We start from the raw sequence: 7,190 nt of genomic DNA on the forward strand, positions 1-7,190 counted from the left end.
ATGTGGCAAAGCCTTGCGTTAAAATAGTACTTGGCGTAGTTATTGTGCTTAAATCATTTTTAGAGTTCTGTATTTTAGGAATGGTATGAAGAATATACAGGGCCCATGAAAGGAAGATCAATGACTCATATAAATTACTTAATGGAAAATGTCCCGAGGAAGCCCAACGAGAAACTAAGAATCCTGTTATAGAGAAAAAAGTAACTATCATTCCTTTTTCTGACGAATCACGTAATCCTCCAAGTTCACGAACTAATAAGGTTATAAAATGAATCGTAATCACAATTGAAATCGTTGAGAAAGAGATATGAGTTAGTATATGTTCTAAAGTTGCAAATAGCATAAGGGGAAGGTCCCATTACAAAATTGTAAATTTCGAATTGATTTCTAATCTATTGTATTCTTTTTCAAGAATGCCGCCACTCGGATTCGAACCGAGATGCTTGAGCACTGCTTCCTAAGAGCAGCGTGTCTACCAATTTCACCATGGCGGCTAACTTCAAATAATAGGTAACTTAAAAGAATAATAGCTATTATCTTGGGAATCGTCGATATTGGGAAAGTCCATAAAATTTAGGAACATTAGAGTTTTCATTAAAATAGACTTCGTTTGGTAGTATCGTTTCCATTTTTTTTTTACAATAAACTCTTGCTTTGCCCAATAGAAACACAAACACTGCTTGAAAGAGTTGGAATTTCTTTTTTCTAACTTGCAATTGTAGAACTAATTTTTTCTAATTAATTTCTCGTTTACATTTTGAAAATTCTTTCAATACAATGAAAAAAATCCAAAAGGGTTTCTATTTAATGATGAAATTAAAATGGATAAATGGAAAAGGCTTTTTGGATTTTTTAAAAATTTCTAGAATGAAAGTCTTTATGCTCTTATTAATAAGATTTACTAACCTTATGATTTTGGAGAAGATAGGTGGAAGTTGTAAGTCCTATTGTAAGAATACTCCACTTTTCATAATTTTCATAATAGAATATGAGGATTCTATTATGAAAATTATGAAAAGTTCATTGATAGGAAAAGAATACTTAGCACACAGTATACCAAACAAAACTTTTTTTTCTTGTATATATAAGATAAGAGGGGTTTTTTGTTCTAAGAATATTGTACCGAGTAATTCGACACATAAAAGTACATTCAAAGAAGAATCAAAATTATTAAATAATTGGAATTCTTTTTTGATAAGTCAATTCATATTATTCCAAAATCTTATTATTTGTTTGTTGCCCAGAAAAACCCTTTGGTTTTGGATGCTCATTACCGCTCGAAAATGATCTTGATTTTACTAAAGAATAAGATTGTACTATGGAAAAATAAGTCTTTTTCTTCCAAATATTTTTACGAATACGCTTTTTTGACATTGAAGTACGTTTTTTTGGAACTGCCATTCAAAAAGGAAATTACTTTTTTCTAGTTGTATGTGAAAGACATCTATTGCTGCAAATCAATCCTTCTTTCTTCTTTTTATTAGTATTTATACTTAGATACTGAAAGATACTTAAATTTTGAATTATTTTTTACTTCATTTTGTCTAATGCGGATAAGACAACAAGAATTTTTTAACATTTTTTCTTTATATATTTTATACTTGTTTTTTAATAATATAGAATATATAGAAAGGTTTCTCATTTAAATCTATTTATATCTATTTATATATCAAGTATACTCCATATATAGATATATGGTATGGAAGCCTATCCCCCATATAAGATAAGACGGGGGGATAAAAAGAAGGGAAAATGAAAATAGTTAATTAAGTTCAGAATGGTATTCCATAAAGGAAAGGAATTCCAATCAAAACAAAAAATACTGAGTCTCTTAAACAAGACATTCTAAAACTTAGGTAATTTATAGTCATTAGGATTTTAGTTCTATATGAAGTAAGGACTATTCGATAATTTCTTATAAACATAGGTTTTCATTGGAATTCACTCAATCAGTTAATTATGGAACAAGAGAGCTGTTTCATCTTTGTTTTAAAGAAATATAAAAATGAATTATGAATAGAAAGTAAAATGATTCCACTTTTTTTTTTTATTTTTATAAATATCTTTATTTAGTTAATAAAATAACTAGGTAACGAAGTTATTTTATTAACTTTTTTAATTTAACCAACTAAACCCATTCTTAATTTTTAATTATTTCAATGAGATAAATTTTGGAAAAATTAAGAATTTCAGTATTTTTTCTTATTCTTTTTATTTATTCTTTCAGAAAGAGATAAGAATTGGTTTGGTGAATCGGAAACAATTTTATAGAAAAATTGAAGTAAAAATTGAAGTAAAAATTGCAATTTCTTTTCTTATGGAACATACATATCAATATGCATGGGTAATCCCTCTTCTCCCACTTCCAGTTATTATGTCAATGGGATTTGGCCTTATTCTTATTCCTACAGCAACAAAAAATCTTCGTCGCATATGGGCTTTTCCTAGTGTTTTACTCTTAAGTATAGCTATGGTATTCTCAGTTCAACTGTCTATTCAACAAATAAATGGAAGTTCGATCTATCAATATCTATGGTCTTGGACCGTCAATAATGATTTTTCTTTAGAATTTGGATACTTGATTGACCCACTTACTTCTATTATGTTAATGCTAATTACTACTGTAGGAATCCTGGTTCTTATTTATAGTGATGGTTATATGTCTCACGATGAAGGATATTTGAGATTTTTTGTTTATATAAGTTTTTTCAATACTTCCATGTTGGGATTGGTTACTAGCTCCAATTTGATACAAATTTATTTTTTTGGGAACTCGTGGGAATGTGTTCTTATTTATTGATAGGCTTTTGGTTTACACGACCAATCGCAGCGAGTGCTTGTCAAAAAGCTTTTGTAACTAATCGTGTAGGGGATTTTGGTCTATTATTAGGAATTTTAGGTTTTTTTTGGATAACAGGTAGTTTAGAGTTTAGGGATTTGTTCAAAATAGCTAATAACTGGATTCCTAATAATGGAATTAACTCTTTACTTACTACTTTGTGTGCTTTTTTATTATTCCTTGGTGCAGTTGCGAAATCCGCACAATTCCCTCTTCACGTATGGTTACCCGATGCTATGGAAGGGCCCACTCCTATTTCGGCTCTTATACACGCAGCAACTATGGTTGCTGCGGGAATTTTTCTTCTAGCTCGACTTCTTCCTCTTTTCATATCTTTACCTTTGATAATGAGTTTTATTTCTTTAGTAGGTACAATAACACTATTCTTAGGAGCTACTTTAGCTCTTGCTCAGAGAGATATTAAAAGAAGCTTAGCCTATTCTACAATGTCTCAATTGGGTTATATGATGTTAGCTCTAGGTATAGGTTCTTATCAAGCTGCTTTATTCCATTTGATCACTCATGCTTATTCAAAAGCTTTATTGTTCTTGGGATCCGGATCCGTTATTCATTCAATGGAACCTCTTGTTGGATATTCACCAGATAAAAGTCAAAATATGGTTCTTATGGGCGGTTTAAGAAAATACATTCCAATCACAAGAACTACTTTTTTATGGGGTACACTTTCTCTTTGTGGTATTCCACCTCTTGCTTGTTTCTGGTCCAAAGATGAAATCCTTAGTAATAGTTGGTTGTATTCGCCCTTTTTTGGAATAATAGCCTCCTTTACTGCAGGATTAACTGCCTTTTATATGTTTCGGATATATTTACTTACATTTGATGGGTATTTGCGTGTTCATTTTCAAAATTACAGTAGCACTAAAGAGAGTTCCTTGTATTCAATATCCTTATGGGGAAAAAGGATACCCAAAGGAGTGAATAGGGATTTCGTTTTATCAACAACGAAGAGTGGAGTTTCTTTTTTTTCACAAAATATACCAAAAATTCAAGGTAATACAAGAAATAGGATAGGATCCTTTACTACGTCTTTTGGGGCTAAAAACACTTTTGCCTATCCGCATGAAACGGGAAATACTATGTTATTTCCTCTTCTTATATTACTACTTTTCACTTTGTTCATTGGATTCATAGGAATCTCTTTTGATAATGGAGGAATTGGTAATGGAATAGCAGAGTTAACCATATTATCAAAGTGGTTAACTCCCTCAATAAACTTTACCCAGGAAAGTTCTAATTCTTTTGTAAATTCATATGAATTTATTACTAATGCAATTTCTTCTGTAAGTCTAGCTATCTTTGGTTTATTCATAGCATATATCTTCTATGGATCCGCTTATTCTTTTTTTCAGAATTTGGATTTAATAAACTCTTTTTACAAAGGAAATCCTAAAAAAGAATTTTTAGATCAAGTAAAAAAAAATATATACAGTTGGTCATATAATCGTGGTTATATAGATATTTTCTATACTAGGGTCTTTACCCTCGGTATAAGAGGGTTAACCGAACTCACGGAGTTTTTTGATAAGGGTGTTATTGATGGAATTACCAATGGAGTGGGTCTTGCTAGTTTTTGTATAGGAGAGGAAATTAAATATGTAGGGGGAGGTCGAATCTCGTCTTATTTATTCTTTTTTTTATGTTATGTATCTGTGTTTTTATTCTTTTTTCTTTCTTAAGTTAAGGAATTTACAACTCCCTTTCTACAATCTCTCTATATCCTTGTTACATAAGGTAAGTATTGTATAATAGTTCGGTTTTCCGCGATTTTTTCCATTCCTCTGTGTAAATAGCCTAATATGGGTTCACAATCAATAACATCCTCACCATCGAGAGTAACGATCAGTCGAAGAACACCATGCATTGATGGGTGTTGAGGGGCCCATATTGACTATCATGAGATCTTTTCTTGTAAGCGGTAGACTCATATCCTTTCTTCCTTAATTCATTATTCCATGAAAATGGATTATTCCATGAATTCCTCAAAGCGAGGCTCATCAAAATGAAAAATCTAAGACTACTATAAGACTACTAAAAAAATAATAAAACAAGAAAAAAATTTGAACGATTAAATTACTGCTCCCGAATATTCAACTGACCGATTAATTTCTTATAACGTACTCTATTTTTCTTTGCCAAATAAGCCAGCAAACGTCGACGTTTTCCCAAAAGTCTTCGTAGACCTCTTTCCGATGAAAAATCTTTTTTGTGTAATTCCAAATGTGAAGCAAGTCTCCGTATCTTATTGGTGAAACTGAATACTTGAAATTCAACAGAACCCCTGTTTTCTTCTTTTTCTTCTTTAACCATAAATCCAAAAATTTTTCTACCTCCTTTCTTTTTCATGTATTTTCTGATCAGGAAAAATACAAAATTATGTCAGTTATTTTGAAGTTATTCTAATCTCGTACACACACAAATTTGCAATTATTCATCTACTACTGGAATTTGGATTTATTTTATCGATGCAAATTGGATTTGGATAGAAGGGTACATTCTTTCTAATATTTTAGATAGAAGAAACATTTCTTCTATCTAAAATATTAGAAAGAATTTTGCTGATTTATTTATTGCTATATGCAATTTATGGAATTGATACACCATTTAATTGATATCATTTAGCAAAATGAAACACAGCATATGCATCCATCTTTTGGCTCGAGAATTTCACGGGATAGAGATATGGTATAAGAAATAGACTATTAAGTAACTCTAAATGAATTGTGGATACATCTGTATCCTTAACATACTGAAACGATTGTCATTATTCGTATCAAACCAATAGCGATTCATACAAGCTAAATCTTCTAATCAATGGTGGGCCAATAATGCATTTTTTTGCATATGTATTAAGACGCTTGGCCTGATTTCGAAATTGTCCAGAGTTTTATATGTTGTTTTCATTGCAAAATGATGGGTCTCCTTCCATAACTTTCCAATTACGAGTACGAGAATTGAAAGACATGAAAATTCTCAATTCTCTACGGCGTCTAGTAGATAGAAACAAGAAAATCAGAAGAATCTTTCTCTCTATTCACTATCATTCCGCGTCTTCGACTTCTATTAGTTTCTTTTCTTCTTTAATGCAATAGCTATAGTTTGATATAAGAATCCATTTCTCAAAGTAATGGAAACCATTCTCTTATAGGAAATGGTTCGAAAATCGCTATTCCACCTTTTAGGTATCGTGAAAAGTGATACCTGTGAAGATCGTGCATTTCAGTCAAATTCAGATCCGTTTTTCGAGTCCATGATATAATATAACCAAATTGGATAGATCTTCCACCTGTTTAGCTAAGAAAGAATAGATACAGAGGTGGATAATAGATCGATATGAAGATCATGAGCTGCCCCATAATGAAATCGCCAGTAGTCGCGAATATCTCCTTCTTCCCTAATCCAAGATTGGAGAAAGAAGATCTAAGAGGGACCTATGGAGAATGTAGTCAGAAATCCATAATAGAGTCCGACCACAACGACCGAATTAATTATCCTCATCGAGAAACTTAGACTACTAAATAGAAAAGATTTGAAAATCATGGCATGGGTCTCCTTTTTTTCTTTCTTTAGAGTTTTCTATATGCACAATTTCTCGATGTTTCGATGAGAATTTCTTGACTTTCCATATATAGAAAGAGATAGACTATAAATGACATCTCTTATGTCAATAAGACCAAAGGGATGGATATTAAATGATAGGAAGTGCTAGGAAGTGAAATAGAATGAAATAGAGCCACTTTGGGCTTCCCTATGAAATGAGGCATGGAACGGAGCCACTACGAAGAAATTATGGGAGTTACGAAAGAAGCTTCGGACTCATATTGTTCATGGGTTGAGAGCGGGAGTTGAACTCTAGGAGGTCGAATCCCCCCTTGTTCCTCAGTAGCTCAGTGGTAGAGCGGTCGGCTGTTAACTGACTGGTCGTAGGTTCGAATCCTACTTGGGGAGATTTTATTCATTCTTTAATGTAAGAATTTTAATGTAAGAATAAAGAATTGAATTAAAGGGCTTGCTTTGACCCTTAGGAGTAGGTAACCCGTTCGCTATCCTTGTTTCTATTTCTATTGCATTCTATCTCATCGTATCACATTCTGTTCTACGATTCCACTTCGACAAAAGGAAAGAGCATACCTAAGTTCAATAGCTTTACGTCCGCTATCCCGATCATGATTTTCCTACCCTCAGGGGGAAAGTAAAGGCCCTTCCCCCTTTGGAAGGCTGTGGGCGAGGAGGGATTCGAACCCCCGACACCGTGGTTCGTAGCCACGTGCTCTAATCCTCTGAGCTACAGGCCCAGCTGTCTCCACTGGATCTCTTCCCGGGGGTACCCCTT

General features: G+C 32.6%; 3 non-coding genes across 3 annotated transcripts; 1 reads left to right on the forward strand and 2 right to left on the reverse strand.

The window, feature by feature from the left end:
* Window positions 1-414: 414 nt before the first annotated feature.
* Window positions 415-494, reverse strand: TRNAL-UAG (transfer RNA leucine (anticodon UAG)). Its single transcript has one exon. It is a non-coding gene; the product is annotated as a tRNA-Leu (tRNA).
* A 6,239-nt stretch (window positions 495-6,733) lies between these two features.
* TRNAN-GUU (transfer RNA asparagine (anticodon GUU)) lies at window positions 6,734-6,805 on the forward strand. Its single transcript has one exon. It is a non-coding gene; the product is annotated as a tRNA-Asn (tRNA).
* Window positions 6,806-7,078: 273 nt separating this feature from the next.
* Window positions 7,079-7,152, reverse strand: TRNAR-ACG (transfer RNA arginine (anticodon ACG)). Its single transcript has one exon. It is a non-coding gene; the product is annotated as a tRNA-Arg (tRNA).
* Between the last annotated feature and the right edge of the window lie 38 nt (window positions 7,153-7,190).

The sequence above is a fragment of the Aegilops tauschii genome, unplaced genomic scaffold, assembly GCF_002575655.3.
Source record: "Aegilops tauschii subsp. strangulata cultivar AL8/78 unplaced genomic scaffold, Aet v6.0 ptg000670l_obj, whole genome shotgun sequence".
In the NCBI taxonomy this organism is placed as follows: Eukaryota; Viridiplantae; Streptophyta; class Magnoliopsida; order Poales; family Poaceae; genus Aegilops; species Aegilops tauschii.